The 24,707-nt window shown below is 42.8% G+C and overlaps 1 long non-coding RNA gene across 1 annotated transcript; it reads right to left on the reverse strand.

Moving 5' to 3' along the window:
- Nucleotides 1–3,372: 3,372 nt before the first annotated feature.
- Nucleotides 3,373–19,480, reverse strand: LOC129052849 (uncharacterized). Its single transcript, XR_008517970.1, has 3 exons — nt 19,303–19,480; nt 5,563–5,738; nt 3,373–3,493 (listed from the first exon to the last, which is right to left on the reverse strand). It is a non-coding gene; the product is annotated as an uncharacterized LOC129052849 (long non-coding RNA).
- Nucleotides 19,481–24,707: the final 5,227 nt, after the last annotated feature.

Here is a 24,707-nt window from a genome sequence, read left to right on the forward strand (position 1 = left end):
GAATGATGATTTCCAATTTCATCCATGTGCCTACAAAGGATGGTTCACTTCTTTCTGTGTGTGTCCAAGATAAGCAATCCCTTCCCCTTGCTGCAAGGCAGCATTTTAAAAACGCTTCTTCTAGTGTTACCTTTCAAGGTGGTGAACACACATAAATGAAGCCCCAAACCAAAGGAAGGTTTAAGATCTGAAAAATCAATGTCAAAATCTGGCATTGTACACTGACATTGAAGCAATGGGGACATCATACACTGGAGGGACAGGCTGTTGACTTTTCTGCCTTCCCTGAAAAGTTGGGTACTCCTTGCCTCAGTCAGTGTCATTCATCCCCAGGTTAAGAGGCAGGGACTGAATGCAGCACAATCAGCCTTGAACTACATTTAAGTGAACTGACAATCAGGCCTGCTGAGGAGCCATGGGCCTCTGGTGGGGAAATCTCATGAAAGTAGGACGAAACAGGGGCTATATTTTTATTTCCTTCACCTAAGAAAATTGAATAATCCTTTCCTAGTGTCCTTTTTTGCATGGATCTTAACTTAATGTCACTTCCTCAGGAAAACCCTTCCCGATGGCCAAGATAGGGTCAGGAGCCCCATTGCTTGTCTTTTTCGTTTGTGGCAAGGATATTTCATTGAATCTTAGATCCATCAATGTAAGACCTCCCAATATTTTATGTACCAAGCAGAGGAAAAATGCCACCATTTAAATTATAACTCAATGCTTTCATGTCACTTAGAATTTTTATTGTGTAGTTATTAAAAGAGTACTTTAAAATGTATTTATACAGATTTGTATGATATAGCACTCTTGTGCAAAGGAAAATATACTTGAAATTAACTGGTTGAGGTAATGAGCCTTAACTTTCTTCACATGTAGAATTCAAATATTTGGAACCACTTTGTGAGTTGGTGTTGAAGCTTGTGTGCTGCCACCCAGGCTTGGTCTTTTCACCATTGCCACCACACCATCCATCACCTCTCTTTCTACCCCAAACCACCAGGATATACAAATGAGTAACACCCTAGTAAAGAGACAGTCCACACACAAAAATCAATACAATGCAAGAGCATATCTATGAAAACTATAGTAGAAGTATGCACTGCTCTGGATAAAAAAAGGGAGGAAATTTTTAATTTGATTGAAGATATTTGGAAAGTCTCGAGGGCGAGACATGGCATTTGAAGGAGGGGAGAACCTCCAAAGCTTGAGATGGAGGAGTGGCTTTTCATGGGAGAGGGGAGGAATAGCATAAACCAAATGTGGTGCTCTGTAAGTAATATATTCTCACAATAGTGGTTGATTCCTTTTAGTTAGAAAATAAAATGAGCAATCTGAGTTTCATTCTATGGGGAAAAGGAAGTCACTGAAAGTTCTCCAGCAAGAGAATGTCTTGCTCAGCAACACCCTGTAGAAGGGTAACTTGTTGGGAGTGAATAGGGCAGTGTGATGTGACCCAAGGAGGGCAGCAAGGAAGCAATTAGGAGGGGCATTAAGGGGCCGGGTGCAGTGGCTCACGCCTGTAATCCTAACACTTTGGGAAGTGGAGATGGGAGGATTGCTTGAGCCTAGGAGTTCAAGACCAGCCTGGGCAATATAAGGAGACCCCGCCTCTACAAAGAATACAAAAAAGTTATCCGGATGTGGGAGTACATGTTTGTGGTCCCAGCTACTGAGGAGGCTGAGAGAGAAAGATCACCTGAGGAGACTGAGGCTGCAGTGAGCCATGATCACGCCACTACACTCCAGCCTGGGTGACAGAGCAAGACCCTGTCTCAAGAAAAAAAGAGAGAAGTATTAAGGGCCTAATCTAGGGCAGGACTGGTAGGAATATAAACAAAGACCAATCCATTTGAGCCACATTGTTCAAGGAAAACCAAATGATTAATCACAGGGTATCAGAGGCAGGCAAAAGGACAAGAAGAGAGAGCCCACTGAACAAGTCCCACAGATGTTTAAATCCAAATGACCGGGACCACGTGGGGAAAAACAGCAGACCCTGGCAATGTGGATCTAGGCTTAGGAGAAGGGACTAAATTTGGCAGTGAATGAAATGGCCCAGGCAGAGGGCTATAGTCACAAAGAAGGTGTCTCCAGATATGAGAAAAGTGGGTGCCCTCATGCATGAGGCTTGGGTTCTTCCATCAGCCAGTAACATCACGTGCCATCGAAATCTCTTACAGGGGCACAACACACTGGAGAGCAGCCACCATCCCCGTGGTGTCCAAATAGATCACTCTTTCTTCTGTGAGCCATTAGAGAAGGTAGTTGGCTTGCACTGTGTCAGCACGTTATATTGAAAAAAAAAACAATAATAAGCTGTGTTTAATATTAAAGTCATATGCAGTGGAAGGAGACAGTCACATCAGGAGAGATAGAAACAGAGGAGCCTAGAGCAACCAAGGGAACCTCTCCCATCCCAGGCAATCAGTGTGGAGTCACCACCATCCCCCTGCCACCTAAATTGTTCTCCCTCTCACACTCACTCACATATAGCCATGGTATATGGCTGATCCCAAAAGGGCTACTTAGCTCCAGCCATCACGTCTGTATTTGCAGTCAAGATAGAAGACAGAAAGGTGATGCCAGTTCTTTTAGTTTAAGTAGCTTCAAAAGCAGAGCCCCAAACAAAAACTTTGAGTGCACATAGTTTATTTGGTAACTGATCCCTGTATGCACAAGAGGAAGCAAGGAGAATGAGAGAGTAAAGACGAAAATGACAATATAAAGGCATATTAAAAAGGTTGCTGCCTGGGGCCCTAAAGGCTCAATTGCACCCAGACCTCCTGATAACTGTACACAATGCCTCCCAGGAGTGTACCCCCAAAGGACAGGTGGCTGGAGCATCTATCCACTAGGCCGTGTTCCCCATCGACTGAGGGTCGATCCCAAGGGCATGAATCCCACACTCCCAGGTTTTGTTTTTGTGCAGGCCCAGTGGGCTTCCATAGTGTCAGAGAAGGCCCTGGAGCCGAGAGCAGGAAGATGCACAGCACATACTTGAGACTGGATGCTGTCTTGCATGAGGTGAACTGGAACACACGGAACTGTCCACCATAGCTGTGACTGAAGTCAGAGGTGATTAGACTGTAGGCATGGGACACAGGGCACACCACAGCCATCTGCCACATCAACAGACCTCCCAGTGTCTTATTGCTGGCAGAAGGAGAGGCTGAGAAATGAACATTTTAGCTGTTTCGGCCTCTAGAATAGAAGCAGAGTGGGGAGAAAGGGATTGGAAAGGGCTGTTAGCGGAGCAAAAAATATATAAGATTTCAGATTCACTAAGGACATGTTAGATTAGATCATCTACTGTGAATGCATCATTTTATAAATGAGAAAGGAACTGAGTCCTGGGTAGAGTGAGTAACTTGCCTGCCCCAATCCTGTAGTTGGAGTAGAGCTGGGGTTTGAAGCAAGCCTTCCAGGTTTGAAGATCTTTCCACCTCTCCATAATAACCCTCTTAGGCTGCAAAAGAATGTCTTGGCTGAAAGTCTGTTTAAAAAAAGAAAATAAAAAAGCTCCTGAATAACTAAGGTGGGCTCTGTTGTCACAAGACCTGGAACAATAAGTCTAGGCATTTGGACTTGGTCTGAGGGACAATGGGGAGCCATTGTCGAATCTTAAACAGGATCATGGCAATTTGAGTTGCTTGTAGGTAGATATTATATAAATATAAGCGGTTATTTCTCTGTTGATTATGGCTGCTGATTCAGCCAAGGGGAAATGGAGTTCTGGACAGGCTTGTACCTCCAGCAGTGACTGCAGGTGCTGTCAAAAGGAGGTGCAAGGCTGCTGTCTGACATTCTCAAAAGGCCCCTGCTCTCCTGAGAATGGCTTGATGCTTATTGCTAATAACAAGGCTGGCAGCCGGCTGCAGCTTTCACTCAAAATTCTCCGGCTTTCAGTAATCAAAGCCAGGCCTGGATTGTTCCTTGGCCCTAGACTGCAAAAGGAATTTCCTTTATTTTTGAACATGGAGAGAATAAAAAGAAGTACAAGTTGTTTTATAAGACAAGTGGGGCAGCAATTTGAAATAGGCATTTAGGCATCTCTTAGGGATTAACATCGGGACTCATTTAAGGGCTTGGAGTGTTAATAAGGATGAGATGTATTTATTTTTCCCTGGGTTCTTTTTTAGGAATCCCTGGGCAGTGTTCTGGAATTGATCTATACTGGCTCAAATTTCACACGTCCCCCCATTTTCCATGCAGACTCTCCCACCCCTCCTTTTGACTGAGTTGTGCCTCCTATTAACTTGGAGAAAATGCCCCAACCAGGGTGCACAATTGGGCATAATTGGTACCCAGAAATACTGTTCACTGAGTTGAGGCAGCTCAGCAAACAAAATGGCCTCCTTTTACCTAGGGAATCTGGTTTGAAAATTGGACATTAAGTTACACTTCTAATTGAAATGAATTTGATGGTTTCAGAACAGTCCCCAGTGATCCCAGCCCACATCATAAAAACCACCATAGGCAAATTGGCACCATTCAGCCTTGGCTCAAACAGGCTAGGGAGTAAAAGAAGATGTAAACTGAATTTGTGGTTGTTTTTATCTTCAGATAGACAGGCTGGGGTTGGGGGAGCTTCCAGAGGGCAATTCTTGGAGTGGATTACATCATTTTCCTGACAGTCTGGGAGGCAGTGGGGTATAGAATAAAAGCACTAGATTAAGGGTCTACCCTTGTCTCAGACAGTAATTCATGTTCATTCTCTGGTAAGTCATAACATTTTTTCATGCCTCAGTTTCCTTGTCTGCAAAATGGGAATACTAACATCTCCTTGCCTCGTGGTTGGTATTGGGCCCAGGCAATGACAGCTGAATGGTTTACCTAATGGACTGAAGAAGCCCTCAGAATCTAGGGATTCTGATTGCTTGGCTGGTGTTCACCGCACCAGCTGACATCCAAAGGACAAGATGCTTGCCTGTTTTCCCGGGAAACTTGGCTGTGAGGTTCAATGAGCTCAAAGCAAAGAACAATGACAAGACAAGGAGGGTACTAAAGGGTGGACACTGACTTGTCACCAAGGCACTCTGAGCCACCTCATTATTCACTTCAGTTCCTTATTCATCTCAGGCATATCTACCTAAGCAACAACACACATGTATTTTGTACCAACTATGAAAGATGACAGTTCTGTAACGCACATTCATGCCAGGCACCCTGCTAGGATATTCAAACTTTCCTCTCTGCAACCATGTCAGGTAGATTTTAATACTCCCATTTTATAAACAAGAAAAGTGAGGCACGGGAAGATCACACAGCTTAGCCAAGGTCACACAGCAGTATGTTATTGATTGGAAATGTCATATGCCATGGCCTGTCTTCCCACTCCACTGTGTTTTCAATCACTGTTCTAAGGGGAAAAGATAAAAATGAAGAAGACCCAATCCCCACTTTTAAGAAATTCGTAGTCTAGCCATATATCTACACAGAAATATGTGTGCACAAGCAGAATAAAGGTCTGAGGGAGAGGAAAGAGAGATTATTAGTCAGCTATTGCTGCTGTAACAAACAACCCCACACCTCAATGATTAGAAAACAACAATTCTTGCTTACTTATTTTCAGGTTGGCCATGGGTTGGCTTATGTGGCATGGGCCCCACTGAGCAACTTTGGTTTTGGCTGCAGATCTGCTGGGCTTGGATCCTCACTGTGGAATGGGTTCAGGTTGGCTAGTCATGGACCCGCAAGTGCGAGTGGCCATTTCCAGGGGAGAAGCTCTTCTCATGGTGCTGGCAGAGACACAAGAGGTAAAGCACAACCACTTAAGCACATGGCAAGATGCTGCTTGGTTCATTTCTACCAACATCCCATTGGCTGAAGCATGTCACATGGCCATGCTCCAAAGTCAAGGGGGCAGAGCAAAGGGTAGAGAGGGATACAGAAGGGGTGAAGAATTGTGTCCAATAATCTATTCTACACCAGAAGGCTTCAGTTTTTACAGTAAAGTATCTGCGTATTAATTTGAAATGATAAGCATGTATTGTTTTTAAATTTAAAACTCCAATTTAAAAATACCATCAGCCTTCTCTATCCACGAGTATCTCATTCACGGATTCAACCAACCAGGGATTGTAAATATTTAAAAATGAATTAAAAGTAACAATAGAACAATACAAATATTACAAATTAGAAAAACAATACAGTATAACAGCCATTTACAGTTGTCCCTTTGTAACCACAGGGATTGGTTCCAGGATCCCTGTGGATACCAAAAATCTCGATCTCAAGTGCCTTATATAAAATGGTATAATATTTGCATATAACCTGCACACATCCTCCCAGATACTTTAAATCATCTCTAGTTACTTATAATCCCTAAGATAATGTAAATGTTATGTAAATAGTTGTTATAATGTATTGTTTTTAAATTTGTATTATTTTTCATTATGGTATTGTTACTTTTTAATGTTTCTTACAAATTTTTTAAAGTGTATTTTTGATCCATGGATTTAACTGTGGATACGGAGGGTTGACAGTACATAGCATTTACATTGTATTAGGTATTATACATAATCTAGGGATAATTTAAAGTATATGGAGGATAAGCATAGGTTATATGCAAATACTGTACCATTTTATATAAGAGACTTGAGCATCCAAGGATTTTCGTATTTGAAGGGGACCTGCAATACATTGTAAAAATCATCTCAGGGAGGTTAAAATGAACATACCCCAAGGTAATATTTCCTAACCCATCTCCTATATGCCAGTTAAAAAATTTACACACAGACACACACACAATACTACAATATAATGGTTGCTGTAACATAAATGTGTTTCCAATGCTATGAGAACCCATATGAGGGGCATTTTTCATTCATTCACTTATTCATTCAACAAATATCTATTTCATATTACTATGTGCATAGGCATTGGAAATGAAGAGAAAAACAAAATAGGACAGATCACTGTCATCGTGTAACTCAAAAGTCGAAAACAGGCTCTGAACATATACAACTGGAATGAATTAAAGGAGGGGTGGATGAAGCTATGGAAACAAAAAAGATAAATAACTCATTTACATGAGGATTATTGCAAAGGCTCCTAGGGGTTGTGTTCCAATATCCTTTCCTTAATTGACAGTCAGAATCCTAAATTGTAGCTGAACAATGGCTACTTCAGATAATGACAAGAGTTTCCAACTTTCCTTGCAGCTAGCTATGGCCATTAAATTTTGGGCAATAGCTATAAGTAGAAATGGTGTACGCAACTTCCAGAAAGTGCCCTTCTTTCCCCCTTATCTTTCCTGTTGGCCAGAATATGAATGTGATAATTGGAATCAAGGTAGCTGTCTTGGACCGTAAGTGACTTTGAGAATGGAGACCATAGGGGATGAAACAAGATAAAAGGAGCCCGGGTCACTGAAGACTATTGGAGCAAGATAGCCAAACCCACTCTGTACTGCCTACCTCTGGGCATTTGTGTGAGCAAGAAACACACCTCTATCTTGTTTAAATCATTGTTATATTGAGCTTCTGTTACTTGCAGGTAAACTCACCCTAACAGATAAAGGAGTTCAGGGACCTCCCTACAAATGTGAGAATAAGCTGATACCTGAATGGTGAGTGGACAAAGAGTGCAGGTTAATCTCTTCCAATAAGAAAGAACAGCATATGCAAAGGCCCAGAGGTGGGAGAACACAGGAATTTAGGGCAGATACAAAGGGGAAAGAGGTAAAGGGTGGCCATTATGAGCTTAGATCCCATTCAGTTACCCATACATTTGTTCCCTACACCTCTCCTTTCCCCCGTTCTCCTTCCTTTCTTCCTACTTCCCTCTCTCCCTTTATTTCTTTCCCCATCACTCCATCCCTTCTCCCTCTCCCTCTCTGCCTTCATCCCTCCTTCCCTCCCTAGCTACCTTTTTCACTTTTTTTTAGAGAAATATTTATTGAGTACCCACTGTGTGCCAGGCACTGTACTAGCCACTGGATGCACACCCTCATAGAACTGACAGTCTACTGGAGGGACAGATATCAATGGGAGAGGTGGGAGTGAGAGAAAGAGCATGTGTTGACTTCCTGTGGCACATATGAGGAAGCACTGTTCAGATCTCCTTTCAGGGAAAGATTTGCTGCCCAACTACGAGAATTGCAGTTAGCTGACAGCCTGCAGTTGTTGGCTTCAGCAGGGTCAGCCTCAGCTTTTGAGCTGAGGTCACATCCCTCTCAGAGCAGCCCTGGGCCAGCAGCTAAGCAAGGAGGTGGTATTCTCGGCTGGCCATTTCTGCCCAACAAAGGGCTGCTCTCATGGGCACCCTTTGCTCAGAGCTGCCACTAGGCTGACAGGAACTTTTCAAATCTGCATTGCGATCTTCCTGGAGAATCCAGCCTTCCATAGGCCTCAAGGCAGGTGAGAGCTCATCATAATCACTGCAGGAACCAAAGGAAGACCTAGTCTGTCTGGAGCACAGAGAGGGAAGAGAGAGTTCTGGCAATGAGACATGAACTACAACACCATGTGTGACTTAGGAGGAACTGGGGTTTTATCCTAAGTGCATTGAAATAATGCTGAGAGGTTTTCAAAATTCACTCTAACTGCTGCATGGATTGGAGAGGCCAGAATACCAGTTATGAGAAACTGCAGTCAATCAAGGGAATAGCTGGAGGGAGCTGCTTCTAGCTTGGTGGCTGCGGGAATGAAAAGCAGTGGAAGAGATGTCCTGGGAGTTTGTGGAGGGAGAATGAGCAGTACTTAGTAGTGACGGATTAGATCTTGGAGGGAGGAGGGTGATAGGAAGGAAGGTATCAAAGGCAGGCAACTGAGTAGAGGGATTTGCCTTTTCCTGAGTTGATAATAATTGCGGGTAAAGTAACAAACTCGGTGGTGAAAATCAAGAGCCGAATTGTGGACATGTGGGTTTTGAGACTGTTGGATACACAAACCTGGAGTTGAAGACTGTTCTGGCCAGGAGATAACAGGGAAGTTATCAACATGCCCAGGGTACTAGACACCCCGGGAGCATATTAGGAAGCTTAAGGAACTGCCCCCTTCCCTCTAGGCCATCTTCTATTTCTTCTTACTTCTATGCTCCCAAAAGCGTCTTCTTTTTTTTTTTTTTTCTTTTTTTTTTTTTTTTTTTTAGACAGAGTCTCTCTCTGTTGCCTAGACTGGAGGGCAGTGGTGCAATCATGGCTCACTACAGCCTTAAATTCCTGGACTCAGGTGGTCCTCCTGCCTCAGCTGAGAACCTGGAACTACAGGCTCATGGCGCCATTCCAAGCTCATTTTTAAATTTTTTGTAGAGATGGGGTCTCACTCTGTTGCCCAGGCTGATCTTGAACTTCTGGCCTCAAGCAATCATCCTGCCTCAACCTCCTAAAATGCTAGGATTACAGAGAGGAGCCACTGCACCCAACCCTCAAAGCTTCTAAAGCCTTATTTCATTCCAGGGAATCTTCTCAGGTGGAGAGGAGACAGAGGGTGCTGAGAGAGGTCTTTGTACTCCCTACTCCCATCCTTAGCTTTGCGCTTCAACCAAAATACACTTTTGTATGATGAGCCTTTTGAGTAATTGGTGCACTCTACCACCCTTACAGATAAGACTCTCTCTGTCCTTAGGATCAACTGCTTCCGAGGAGGAAGGTGTGCCTGCTCCAGGACAGCCCAGGGACTTGGGAGGGTTGCCCTTCTGCCTGCCTAACCCTAAAATGCTCCCCATAAAACACTCTGCCTGCTAATATCTAGACTGCACATCACAGATATGCAGTAAACGTGTGTTGAATGTATAAGGTCATTTTATTATTTGGTTGCCCGATCAGTGTGCCTGTCATAAAGCCCATCTCTTCGATTTTGCCTTTCAGCATAGATGAAAACAAGCTGGCCATTATTTTCCAGGCAAGCACTTGTCAAATAAATGTTCCTCGTAGAGATGTAGCTTGCTGCAGAGTGAAAAGCGTGGGAAGAGAGCCCCATCTTTCTCATCTGTATAAAACAGGATGACAATCCCCACACCACACACTTTACAACTGAGTCGGTATGAAGAGCTAACAAAAGTCCTCAGCCTAACAGTGCGTTGGGCTTTACAGAGAGACAGTGGGCTGATACACCGTTAAGCTCTACTCCAACCCAAGTCTGATTTGTTGAGTGGAATAATCCCAGTTCCTCTCATCTTTCCTTAGATACGACATTTTGCAGCAAAACATTTGATGCCTGCAGGCTTTGGGAACTGGCAGTGATTCACGGACAACAAGTAGGATGCTGGACATTGGTCAAACTTTGGCCCTGCACACCTTCTCCCACTACCAGTTATGCTGGTGAGGAATTTCCTCTTTCCCATTGTGTTATGTGGGTGGGTGGGATGGTACCTAAGGGGCCTCGCCACTCCCCATGGAAGCCAAAAAGGGTTCTCCTTCACTACCCTCATCCAGCAAAGGGCAGCTATGTGACCTCATCTTCTGAGAGGATCTTGGGCAGTGAGCAGAGTGACACACAGCCAGAAGAGGGTTTGCAGGACACTCCTTTGCCCCAACATTGTCCTGCACCAGCCTCTATAGTGCCTGCCATACAGCTGGGTTCCCATCCAGTGTTCCTGCCTCCCTGTCATTTATCTAAGCTCCCAATATCATCCTTTAACAGTCCCTTTTGCCCAAGGTAGCCAAGAGGCAGTTTCTGTCACTTTTGCCCCCCAAATTTCAAACAGATACAGGCAATTTCTGAAAGGGGCACTACATTATCATCAATATCCAGCATCGCTGAAGAGGAGGATTAATTAGTGACAACCCTCTTACTTCACCTATCATTGGGGCGGTCCACGGAGGATTTATCCCTGAACCACTAATGAATTTTCCAACTGTCACAAAACAATGCAAATAAGTAAGATCCACATCTGCTGAACACCATCATGAGGTCAAACTGTGGGTAAATAAATACTTGCTTCAAGAAGAGGGTAAATCCTAAGGTGAGGAGTGACAGGGCTTTGTTTGCATAAACCCAGCAAGGTATTATGGGTAGGATATTAATTAAATCGTGCTCCTGGGCCTCACGGATCCCCAGCTCCACGGCTTCAGCTTGTTGACAAACCGAACACAGGGCCCCCTGAGAGACCACTAACATTTTGATGAACAGGGTTTGTTGGGGGTGATGTTTCCTAACTAACATTTTAATATAATTTTTGACGCTTCACCTGAGCAACCTGGAAAGAATATGCAGATAAAAGAAACGGACAAAAGTCAAATTTCCAAGAGAAGAAACTACCATCTAATGTTAGTCCACTGGAATTACTTCCTGGGAATAATTTCTTGCTACCTTCACCCCACCCCAGGCCTTCCTGAGACCTCCTTTTTTACCCCCTCCCTAAACCTGGGAGAACATCTCTGAATAACATCGAGGCTGCCTCAGATTTAAATGAAGTTTTAATGAGTTTTATAATCTTCCCAAGACCCTGTAAGTCTTTCCTTTTTGTTCTTCTTTCCTTTTTGAATAAATTAACCTGATGGCAGGTACTGTCTTCAGGGAAAGGGCTTTTATTTTCTGGTTAAAATAAAAGACCTCATCTCAGCTGGAATGGAAGATTGGTGATGAAAAGACCCTCTGTGGCCACCAGAAGTACCCGCTGTCTGAGAGATGCTGACCAAGAACGTTCAAGCTCCTTGTAATTGGTCTACCATTCCAACCATTCCCATCTTCATTTGCACTACACGGCCTCTTTCGGCTCAAAATTTCATGCTTCGTTTGAAGATTATAAAGCCTCTTTTATCTGAGAATATGCAGACAAATATGAACTAATTAATGTTCCTACCAGCCCCCTGGGAGTGTGCAATTGTCCTATGACCCACTAGCTTCCTGGGCATTCCCTGACGTTACACTGCTGCCCAGTATCAGGCATCTTTGCTAGTCTTCCCTCCCCTCACCACCCCCAATCAGCAACTGTCAACCCTGTTTCCTCCAAACTACCATTAGAATCTTCCCATTTCACACCATCTCTGCCATTTCCAACTGGTTGCTTGCATTGACTATGGAAACAGACCTCTCACTTCTTCTCTTGCCCCTTCCAATCTAATTACCCAATTCTCTGCCCAACAGGCGGAGGGAAATTACTAAGACATAAATCTGAAGAAATCACTTTTTCCCTGCAATGAGTCTCTCACCTAAAGCCCCTGCCTACTATTCCCATCCTCCCCTGCCTGACTTTTGGTTTCTCAAACACACCAAGATCTCTCCTGCCTCAAAACCTTTGCACATGCAGTTCCCTTTTCTAACACTTGGACAGGAAGGTAACCAATTATGGATGATGTTCTCCATGAGCTAAAGTCTAAAGAGTCGTTTTAAGTCTCTGAGTTTTAAAGTAGTTTCTTATGCAGCTTTATTGTGGCAACAACAGCATCAAACACTCCTTCTAATAAGAGCACATGGATTTTATTTTAGAGATCTACCTCCTCCACCCTTCATCCTCATGATTCTGGTGAGGATGACCCCACTCCTGGGGTGCGGGATTGGGGCTCATCCTCCAGACGTAGCCAATCAGAGCATTCTACCCTCTAGCCAGAAGAGCTGGGTCAGACTCTATATGTGACCTAAGCTAGGCCAACAAGATATATAATCCTGGAAATTTCCCTAGAAATGATTAGAAAGAAGAAAAAGTCTTTCTAACAGAGTTTCTGTGCTCCTAGGTGAGAAGACTACAGCTGTCACCGGGAAGAAAGAGCCTGCCTAAAAATCAGAGGGCAACGAAACTGAAAGGAAAGACACAGAAGTCTAATGGCATCAACTGAGTGCCGGGGCCCAGCTATTCCTGATGATTTACTCCTGGACTTTCTAACTTTATACACCGACACATTCTCTTTTTTCTTAAGTTATTTAGACGCGGTTTTCAAGTCACTCGTGACTTCAAAACTCCTGACTTTTACAAGTTCCTGCTTGCCTCTAGTTCAGCCCCGACATTGTACTCCTGTCTTCAACTGTGTGTACCCTGACTAAATCCTTGCCTTAATTTTCTACCTATTTCTCTTGTGCTTCCAAGTCTGTAGCCTTATCTTTAGGGCCAGCCTACCCCTTCCCTCTTTCTAGAAATCAAATAGGAGGCAACAGCACCTTTCAGAAAACAAGAATGGAATCTCAAAGTCCCAACCTCTTTATACCTTTCCCATGATCAGTCTGCAACATTAAGACAAGGGAAAGTTTGAGCAAGGCAAATGGCATGATCTGTACGTGGCAGGAAAAAAATGGGACAGACTCTCCGTTCCAGTGCTTTGAAAATCTGTTGGTTGTAAGATCTGGAGAAGGAGCTCCACTTCCAATAAATGTCACTGAACAAATTTTACAATGTATGGAGCTGCCTAATGTTTCATCTGTTTGGATGAAGTGGTTGTCTTTAAATAAACTTGGTGCAAAATTTCTAATAACCACTGTTTTTCAGCATGTCTCAGAGCTCATGTTGTTAATCAAGCAAGGTTAGCTTATTTTTATTGAGTAAAGGATGTGTTAAGAAAGGAATGATTTTGCATTTTAAGCAAAATGGATGAATGAATGAATGAATTTTAAGTAAATAAATAAAACCTTTAAGTGACTGTTTCTCTTTCAGAGAAGTCATTGATGGAAGCTATGTACTGATTTCGATGATGCTGCCATTAGTCTCAACATTCCTTCAATTCCTATTTTGAAAGGCAACCCTCTTTAGGTTGTACAAATTCTAGTTTGGTGGCTAATTAAGCCATGATACTAGTTTGAGATTTTTTAAAATCTTCCTTCTCATCTCTCCCTCTCCTAGTGTTTGAGGACTGATCATTCCTATGTTAGTAACAAAGTAATTCGTGTTGGCAGGTGTCACTTAAGCCCCTGTAGATTGCTTGTAACTTCCTGACACAATTTGGAGTTAGCCTATTCTGGCATTCTCCTGCTGGATATCACCTACATTCTTAAATCTTAATGATGTAAAATTATTCTACATTTTTAATGATCCGTTGGAGCTGTTTCCTCCAAACCATTAGCAATACAAGAGGTATATAGGAATTTGACTTATTTACAACTCTGTACTATTCTTTCTAAACAGTTTCCAAGGAATACAAATGCACTACATACTGGTTACTAAAAACTGTTTGGGAATTGGATTCTTTAAATATTATGAAGAAATAGCTGATTTCAGGACTGGGGCTAGGAAAGCACAACATGAGCCTAGAACTTTTCGCTGCACCACAAGGATGCACTGAAAGAATGACAGGGAGATGGCAAAAGGACACAGGAGCCAGCCTGATCAGGATCTTTCTGGACATACTTAGGACAATTTGAACATCAAAATAAGTAATGACAGGAATGAATTATGATTAAATTGAATTAAAATTGAATTTAAAAATTCATGAGTCCATACTGACATAGACAAAGCAAAATAAAAAAGAGGGGAGAAGGAAAAGTTCTTCCTTACATGAAATACCAGCCAATAAATTTACAAGAAATGATAGCCTTAAAAAAATCACCATTTTGCAACCATCAGAGGAATGGTTGATTCATGTGATAATCCTCAATGGATAATAAAAGCTATTGGGTGAAAGTTTGCTGGGAAACCTGATAGTTACACAATTTTGACATATCTCTTCATCATTACTAATTAATTATAAAAGTAAAAATGATACTATTACAGTGAAGAAATCTGGCAGACATCTCCTTAACAAGGGATCAAAGTTAACATCATGAATACTGGGACAAACTGATATAATGTGCCTCCTGATAGGGATGCACTGGGAAGAACACAACACTCTTTCTGGGATGCTTCTGCCAAATATCCACAACCTGAACTAATCATGAGGAAGTATTCTACAAACCTGCATTGCAAGACACTCTACAAAATGACTATCCAGAATTCTTATTTGTCACGAAAGACAACAAAAGGCTAAGGCACTGTCCCAGATTAAATGAAACTAAAAAGATGTAGTTAAATGCAATGTGTGCTCATGGACTTGTTCTTAGATTAGGAACCAAAAAAAAAAAAAAAAAATAGCTACAGAAGGCATTATGGAACAAGTGGCAAATTTTGAATATGGATTGTAGATTAAATAATAAGATTGTATCAAGGTTAGATTTTCTGAATTTGATCATTATACTGTGGCTTTAGAAGAAAATGCTCTTGTCCCTAGGAGATACACACTAAAGTACTTAGGATAAAGAGTCTTGATATGTGCTATTTACTGTCATCAAAATAATAATGATAATATATATATGTATGTGTAATGTATATGTGTATATGTTTATGTGTATAGAGAAAGAATTATGGAAATATGAACAAATGTTGGCCATAGGTGAATCTAGGTGAAGAATACATGGAAATTCATTCTACTGCTCTTGCAAATTTTCTGCAAGTTTGACTTTTTCTCAAAATGAAAGCATGTGCACACACACACAGAGGTGCAAAATCTCCCCATCAGACAGATGCAAGGCACCACTCCGTTAAGGCAGGCAGTGACTTGCTAATGATCTATATCAGCCCTCACCTATATGGTAGCTACTAGCCACATTTGTGACTATCTAAATTTAAGCTTACATGAATTAAAATTGAATACAATTGAAAATTCACTTCCTCAGCCTCACTAGGCACATTTCAAGTGTTCAATAGCCACATGTGATGAGTGGCTACTATCCTGGACAGCACAGACATCAAATGTTTCCATCATCTCAGAAAGTTCTATTAGATAAGGCTGAGAGGGAAAGAGCACAATCTGCCTTTGTCATTTAGTAAATGACTTGGGCAAGTTTCTTCACCTCTCTGAGCTCCCTTTTCCTTAGCTGTTTGATGAGGATAATCATAGCTGCCTCACAATGGTTTTGTGTGAGAGAATTTAGGGAGCCCATGTGTGTAGAAATGCCGAAGACAGGCCAGTGCTCTACTCCTTGCTTCCTGGGCTCCCCAAAAGGGAGCTGACTCCTCATCCCTCAACCTGGAGAACCAGTTCAGCTCCTCTTTTCACCAGAATCCTTTCCCTGCTTCCAACCCATCTTCTTTTTCTCAAAGCTGTTGTAACTGTATTGTTCTCACCTGCTTTGCCCAAGACAGATTCCCCAGTCCTCCCCATCAGTGTTTGGCATTTGTCCTGGGTGTTCTACTAGCAAAGCCTGGCCCCAGTCCTGGGCTTCCTGCTGTTTCTATCGCATCTCCCTAACTCTTACATCCACCCCAACTCAGTGTTTTTGGCCTTCCTCAGCAACCAGGAATCTAAACCACCCTCCACCCCACAGCAACCTATGGATGATGGAGCCTTAGTTCTTGATGGTGATGCAGACACGTTGAAGTGTGGCCATGACATTCACTCAGCCCTTGGCCTGGTAGCAGCAATTTTCCCTGATAAGGTCCCCAAACTGACTCTCAGTTGTCACCTGCAGTCCCATTAGGGCCTGTGGAATTTATGACTTCCATACACAGCACCAGGAAGTTGAGGATGGCTCCACATGCTAGCTCAGTCTCTTTGCCCTCTCTCTGCCTGTGGCAGATTGTATTTTCCAAAGATGACTGCACCAAAATATTCCACCTCATGTGATCTTCTTAAATGTGAAGTTCACACTAATTCTTCAAGAAATGGGGCCTCTGTTTACACCTGCTGAATCTTGGCAGGCCTATAATTATGGTGGTTATGATTCTAGTGATGCTATATGACTTCTGAGACCATAAAAAGACAATACAGCTTCCACCTGGTCCTATTGGAACAGTCATTCTTGGAACCAAGCCACCATGTTGTGAGAAAGCCCAGCCGACATGGGAAGGTCACACGTAGGGAAGACAGTCCCCACTGAGCCCCAGCCAATAGCCGGCATCAACTGCAAGACATGTGAGTAAGTGAACCCTCAGATGATTCCAGCCCCCAGCCTTTGAGCTGCCCCAACTGATGCTTTGTGGAACAGAGAAAAGCTGTCCCCACTGAGCTTTGCCCAGATTTCACATTTATGGTCAAAATCAATATGGTCCTTACTTTAAGTTACTAAATTTGGGGATGCTTTCTTTACATAGCAGTAGGTAATTAGAACACTGCCTGATCAAACTGCACTGCAACTTTTACTAGGCTGCTAGCTATATGGCTATAGCCGGGCATCATGGGGCCACCGTGTCTGGCAGTCCCCACATCCGAGTTCCAAATGCGGAGCACAAAAGTCCCACTGTCACTGATCTTCCCTTCCACTCTCAGAATCTCAGTCTAGTGTGGGGAAGCAAGGGTCAAACCACGTGCTTCCCCTGTCAGGGCAGGTGGTTCTCTTCCTGCCTGGAAGGAATTCCCTCTACATAAAAGCCTCTTTCCACCAGGTACGGTGGCTCAAGCCTGTAATCTCAGCACTTTGGGAGGTGAAGTGGGCAGATCACCCGAGGTCAGGAGTTTGAGACCAGCCTGGCCAACATAGTGAAACCCCATCTCTACTAAAAATATAAAAATTAGCTGGGCATGGTGGTGGGCGCCTGTAATTCCAGCTACTCGGGAGGCTGAGGCAGGAGAATCACTTGAACTCGGGAGGCGGAGGTTGCCATGAGCCGAGATCATGCCGCTGCACTCCAGCCTGGGCAACAGAGTGGGACTCCATCTCAAAAAAATAATAATAAAAAATTTTTAAAAAGTGTTCTTCTTCCCAAGAAAGCAGACATCTTTCCCCCTTCATTGGGGCCTTAATGGCAGATGGGACTCTGGAAGAGTTACTGACATATGCATAAAAGTAGGTCCAAAAATATTTAACCTCTACACAAGAATTCAAATAAGCTATTGACCTTATGAGAGAGTCACAATGATGGACACCTTCAAAGGAAGGAGAAGCACCATGGAGGGCAGAGGAGAAAGACCATACCTGCTTGACTTGGTGTGAGAGGCATTCTAGATGTTATTGACATCGTATAATAGACAGATGACAAACGTAGAAGCTCAGACTCACAAAATGCCTTAATCTTATTGCCTGGCTAAGATCTATTTATAATATTTTCTCCACATGCAGAGAGAACACTTTCTTCACCTTTCATTCCATTTCCATATGTTTAATTTTCCTCACCTGCAGGAAGCCCAGATCTGTAGAAGCTCCTCCCTTGAAAGAAATTTGCAATAATTTTATCATTCCTCGCAACAAGTCCATCCTCACAGTGAGCTGCCCTTTGACATTTATAAGGATGTGGATTTATCCATAAGCAATCCTATTTACATAGTCTCACTCATGTTCTTTGTCATTATAATTGCTAATAACGCTATGTTTTAGAATTGGCAGAATGCTTCAATATCAGTGTAGCAGATGCTTATTGGTGTGTCTGCCCAGTCCTTATTCTTTAAAAATTGTCCATGTCATGCACAGGGTTTGCTTCCATCATACATAATACTCATGTTTTTGCCATATGACTCTACTTTCCTGACCATAGATGTCTTGCCTGGGGGCAAATATATGATAAAAACTGAATGAGATTCTCTCTCTTCAAAATATGAATGGAGACATCCAGAAACTATAAGTTAGTTGTTGAGTTGCATTAATAACAGCATTTTGGTGGGAAGTTTTATTGTAGATGAGACAGTGAGCTCTGATGTCCAGGCCATTGTTGGGGAACCAAGTTGTGGTCCTGAATGACTACCCAAAGTGTTGGTGTAGTCTCCTTTCCCATGATCCACACTAATAATAGAGATGACCACAGGTTGGCACATGACCTGTCTGAGTTTGGGTTCCCCCAAAAGCAGATCCTGAGACAGGAATTTGAATGCAAATAGTTTATTTAGGAAAGACCAGTAAGGAAATGAGGAAGTATATGAATCAAGGTTCTTCAGATAAACAGAATAGGATGTTTGTATGTAGAGATAGAGATGTAGAGAGAGACAGAGGTAAGAGATAGAGACAGGTTTATTTTAAGGAATTAGCTTACATGATCCTGGGTCCTGGCAAGTATAAAATCTTCTGGGCAGGCTGACAGGCTGGAGACCCAGGGAAGTGCTGATGTCGCTGTCTGGACTTGCCGTAATCCAAGTTGGAAGGCAGTCTGGATGCAGATTCCTTCTTCCCCTGGGAACCTCAGGGTTTTTAAGACATCAGCTGGTTGGATGAGGCCCATCCACATAACAGGTTTCCCATTATGAAGAGTAATCTGCTTTACTCAAAGTCTACTGATTTAAATATTTATCTCATTCAAAAAAAATACCTTCACAAAACCATCTAGAGTAGTGTTTGTCCAAAAACTGGGTACTACAGAATAGCCAAATTGATATATAAAATTAACCATCACAGGAAGTGAGGCAAGGAAGGAAAGACCACAAATAAAGGGTACATTATCAAGCAGGTTATCATTACAGGCGAGTGGAACATAATCACACTAGGGAACTCTGGAAGACAATGTAGAAAATACATCTTAGAGCCATTTTACCTGAAGAGTAAGAGAGCTGTGATATTTATCCACCCACTCCTGATGGTCATTGGTTGAGGGTTGCTCTGGGGAATGGGTATCAGTCCTGCAAGCCTCCAGTCCTGCTGCAGGCGTAGTGGGCTACAGCAGCCAGAGAAAGCCCACAGGCTGCAAGACACAGCTGCCTGCAGTCAGAAATCAGGCTGGCATGCACAGGACTGGTAAACGCTAAGGGGAATGTGGGTGGGGTACTCACAGCATCAGCTACGTTGTCATAATCCAGAGAAAGATGATATTTGTGACGTTAGATAATAATTAAAGAGACAAGGACCACTCTGCATCATTCAATTGAAGATGTGTTACTCTGTACTCACTCTCTTAGTTCTTAAGATCTCACAGACCTGTTGGCAAGTATACTCCAGGACAGCAGGAGGAGACAGCATGAGAGAAGAGAAGCAGCTGAGGTCTTTAGTTCTCACAGGTATGTCCTTTCCTCACACTCAATGCCTTTTTCCAACCTCATTCAACATGTAAATTGAGAGACAGAATAGAATTGTGCCCAACACTGCCTACCCACTACCCATTATCGATTTGCTCCTTCTCACACTAATAGAACCCCCATTATGTCTGGTGTGATGATGTACTTAGTTAAACTACTTCTTCCCAAACTCTCTTGCATTTATGCACAAGCACTTGACCCAGTTTTGCTCAAAGAGACGTAGGTGAAAGTTGCTGAGTAGTACTTCCAGGAAAGGTTTTTGGTTTTGTTCTGTTAAAGGGAAAGACCTGGCAGAAGTGAACCCTTTGATTATTTTCTTTAACTCTTATCCTATTATTTTGCCTGGGACACGGTCACAATGTTGAGAGGTGGAGCAGCCACTATCTGGCCATCTGAGGTTGGCAGAATCAGAAGTGAAAAGCAGTCTATATTCCTGAATTTCCTGAGCAAACGCATCAGGACTAGGCTGCCTATTTCAAAACTTCTTATTTATAGAAGAAAAATAAAGCCTTTATTTATAGAAGAAAAATAAAGCCTTTTTTTCTATAAATAAGAAAAATAAAGCCTTTTCTTATTTATAGAAGAAAAATAAAGCCTTTTGTGCTTAAGCCCCTGGAGTCTGGTTTTGTTCTATGCAGCCAAATGTAATCCAAGCTGATGGAAAGTAATTGGAAGAATGCACAGCTTATTAATTGCAATTATTATTTATATTATTTCTCTGTACCCCCTGCCAGAATATAAGCTTCATGAAGGTAATCATTGTGTTTGCTTACTACTATTCACTAGTATTGGCCACAGTAGACATTCAATAAATTCTTGTTGAATTAATGAATAAATGAACAAAGAATGGCACTCATCTTTGACGGCTTAATGTACATTGTTTAGTTTCCCCAGTGAGAACATTCATCAGGTGCTGAGACCCAGTCTTCTTTGGCATCCTTCAAAGCACACATCACAATGGCAAAACACACCTCAATGAAAGAATGATTAATGGTCACGGGCTTGAATCCTAGCTCAGTCACTTATCAGCTGTGTCACCTTGGGCGAGTCACTTACTCTTTCTGAGCCTATTTCCTCTTCTTTAAAGTGGGAAGAACACTTACTTCACAGAGTTGTTGTGGGTATAGGAACAATATGTATGTCTCAGATTGGGTACCCTAAAAAGCAGAGGACTTGGTTATGGGTAGTGTACTTGGGGGGTAAGCTCAAGGAGCTAAGAGAGAGAAATGGGGGACAGAAGAGAAGTCATGACACAAATGGATTACTGAAGTCTTTGATATAGGCAATGGGGGCTTGATGTGACTCTGAACTCACACAGATGGGTCCATCTCCACTGGGGTAGATGTCAAAGTTGCTCCAAGATGCAACTTGGGGCCCCAAAGCATCTGCTATTGTGTGTAAAGTACCTGACCCTTTATAACCATCAAAATGGCCCAAACTAAAAAGGTGAACATACCAAGCGTTGATGAAGATGTGGGGAGGGGAGTACTCATGCATGGCTGTGGGGTGTGTAACGAGTGCAGGCTCTTTAAAAAGCAATCTGGCTTGTCTCAGTGAAATTTAGTTGGTACATGCCCTATGATCTGGTGACCTCCCACATCCCAGGCATAGAGCTTAGAGGAACTGACTCATGTACAGGTTTATAAGAACATCTTTATGCGGATGTTCACTGAGCTTGTTGGTGACAACCTGGAGGAAAGTTGGATACAACCTGAGTGTCCATCTTTAAAGGAATGGATAAGGAAAGTAAGGTGGATACACCTTATGAAATACCATGCAGCAGCAAAAAGCAACACACAAAATGGACATACAACAATGGCAATAGTTCTTCATGATAATGCATTGAGTGAAAAAAAGGTAAGAAAATAAATGAGATTGGTAACATGATGCCAATTATGGAAACTAAAATCCCACTCACAAAAAGGCTCTGCCTATTTGACACAGATGCCTGCATATATCAGGATACATACCAAGGACACAGAGGGGATGCCTCCATGGGGGTGGGGCACGAAGGTGAGGATTGGGGATGATGGAGGTGGGGTGGGGGTGGGAAAGGAAATAAAACACAAGCAGGGCCTTACATTACATAGACCAGGGTTTATTATGTGCTATGAACTGAGGAGTATGATTAATCATCTTTTCGTACCAGAAGGCCTAAACCTGTTTTTTAAAGTAAATAAAGTGCCTGGAACACCGTAGGTGTTCAATAAATGGTTGCTAAAAATGTGACTGAAGGGACAATTGGGCAATTTCCCACAAAGACCTGCCATGTTCCCTAGAAACTAGAAGGCTGAAAAAGAATGGCTTTCTCCACCTCATGCCTCATATCTAGGGAAGGTTAATATTGGGTGAGTGGACTCTGTCAATTTGGATTGGGAAAAATCATATTTATTTGCACTAACCTCTGACTGCAGTTTAGCATGTCCACAGTTGTATTAGTGATATCTATGAGTTTATCACAAAGAGAAATCATAAATATTTTTACATCACATTATAGTTGTTGCAGGTATCTTGAAATATGCTCAGCACTATATGGAAATTATAGTAGTTATTAGACTTGCCAGTAGATCATATTTAATGCATTAGTAAATGTGCATTTATCACATATCTGGCCTTTTTATTACTGTATTTCAAAATCATTAGTTTCTTTTGTGATTCTCTGTATTTTATTTCATGTGCTTAAGACTATTATTCTGAGAAAAGGTTTATAGGCTTTACCAGATGCCAAAGGGGTTCAATGGCATGGCAAAGGTTAAGACTCACCCCTAAATAAGTTTTATCAGTATTTCTTTAAGTCACAAGAATAGGTGAGAAAACGCACTATTAGACTTTCCATTGCACCATCCTCACTGGCCAAGAAGGAGTTAAATGGTGTCCCCAGCACTGTGTTGCCATTCAGCCGGTGCTGGTGCCAAAGCGGCTAGTGCCTGTCCTTCCTGTAGGGACAAGGGAGGAGAGGAGCAAAGGAAAGGAAGGAAAGGGGAGGAAAAAGGAGAAAAGAAACGAAAAGATAATTTCTCCTGCTTTTTCACATCACTGAATTGAACTTTGCTTTTAATAAAAGCATTATTAAATAGAAATGGCATTCTCATTATTTTGCATTTAGGTGATATTCAGAAACATGGTCCCAGTAATTATTTGTGCTGGGCAGGGCCAGCACATTCTCTTTTCCTGAGTACAGTTGAACCAGCATGTCTTCTTCCAGGGCAGCGATTCCCCAGGCTATGGAGAGATGTAAACAGTCTCTACTGTTTCTCCCCACTTACCTCCATGAAACCAATAGGCACCCTTAATCAGGCCCAGAGTTCACACACGGGCATGTGGTACCTGACACTTGATATAGAGAAATATTTCGCCTCCATAATTTATAATGTTTTCATCAGAAGACATCCCAGAAATAAAGGCTCTCTTCTTTATACACATCACAGCTAATCAGACCAGTGCTTAGTTTTGGTTCTCCCTGAGGCGCACCGCTACACAGCATTCAAGTGCAGCTAGTTTATTTGGGAAATGCAGGAAATACCTGGAAGGACATGGAGCAGTGAGACAGGGAAGGGAGGGCAGACAATGACAGATGCATTATCAATCCAGGTACCACAGGGGGTAACTGGGTGTCGATCTCCTGGGGAAGCTCTGGGAAAGGGTGTAGAGCATGTGCCTCAGAGTTATCCCATCTAAGGGGTGAGGGAGGTGCGGTATTTATACACCAACCCCCATAGTCACTTCTTGTGAGCTGCTTCCAGGGGATATTACTTCCTCAGTGCTTCTAGCTTTCACAGGGAAAGCCACTTTTCACAGTTTTGAAAATATCCTTGGGCATAGATCTGCAGACACTGGCTGTTGAGGGTTAGAGGGAGCCACGTGAATTGGGAAAGAGGGAGGGGCACTGGTGGGGTGCCGATGGTATCTGCTACAGACCTAATGTTGGAAAGCCATCTGCTGCTCTCCAGTGTAACAACCTCTTCACCTCTCCCCATCTCAGTTTCTCCATCTCTGCAAGAGGCCAAGGCTCTTTAAAAGTTGCAAACCAAAGCCCTGAGAACCAAATGAGGTACTTGGGTGGATTTTGTTTGGCCTTCATGGCTTTAAAAAAATTTTTAAATTGAATCAACTTCTCAAAATCACGAACTTTTGCATGAAAACATGACTATTTATGTTCTCTAGAAAAATATTTGGCAACACTAGACCCCAAACTAGATGATCCTCAATGCCATATGGTTCTGAGAATCTAGACGTTCCTCTTTCCTGCCAAAGTAAAATGGTTTAAGGGAAACCTTTCACGGCTTGTGGGCAGATTCTCTCCCATCCCTGTTTTCTGAAAGGTTTTTGGTTGAGTGTTTTTGTTTGTTTATTTTGTGCATGGTTTGGGGGTTTTGTGGTTGTGATTTTTGTACAGGACAATGCAATTTTCTGCCTTTTCACATAGCTGAGGAGTGGAGAATTTTCGGTTTTAAAAAATCCAGGTAGCCTCAGCCTGCCCTGCCAGGGTTTTAGAGCCAGTATGTTGTAGCATCAGCTGGCAAGCCGGCTGCTTGCAGGGAAGGCCCAGCCATCTGTTCCCGGAGACGGTGAGAGAGCCATCTTCCTTCCTCCACACCTGCCCCGAAACACAGGCCCAGAGACATTTTATAACCCAGAAACAGCTCTTGTCTGTGCCAAATATAGGACCTCAAATTCTTCTGCTCTTTCCTGTATTCTCCATCGGCTCCTTGTTGGTTATCTCCAGCTCAAAGAATCTCTCCAGCTACTGGGTTCCAGCCAAACGCCAGAGGCCACCAACTGTGCCTATCAACAGAAGTGTGAGTCAAGGGCTCTCAGCCCCATTGCTGAGCTGCCCTGGGAGTCGGCAGCTGATGACACGGGCTGTCCCCTGATTGCCAATCTAGATGGCGCTTTGAAACATCCCATCCCCAGTGATCCCCTCAAA

Source organism: Pongo abelii, chromosome X, assembly GCF_028885655.2.
Source record: "Pongo abelii isolate AG06213 chromosome X, NHGRI_mPonAbe1-v2.0_pri, whole genome shotgun sequence".
NCBI classification, from domain to species: domain Eukaryota; kingdom Metazoa; phylum Chordata; class Mammalia; order Primates; family Hominidae; genus Pongo; species Pongo abelii.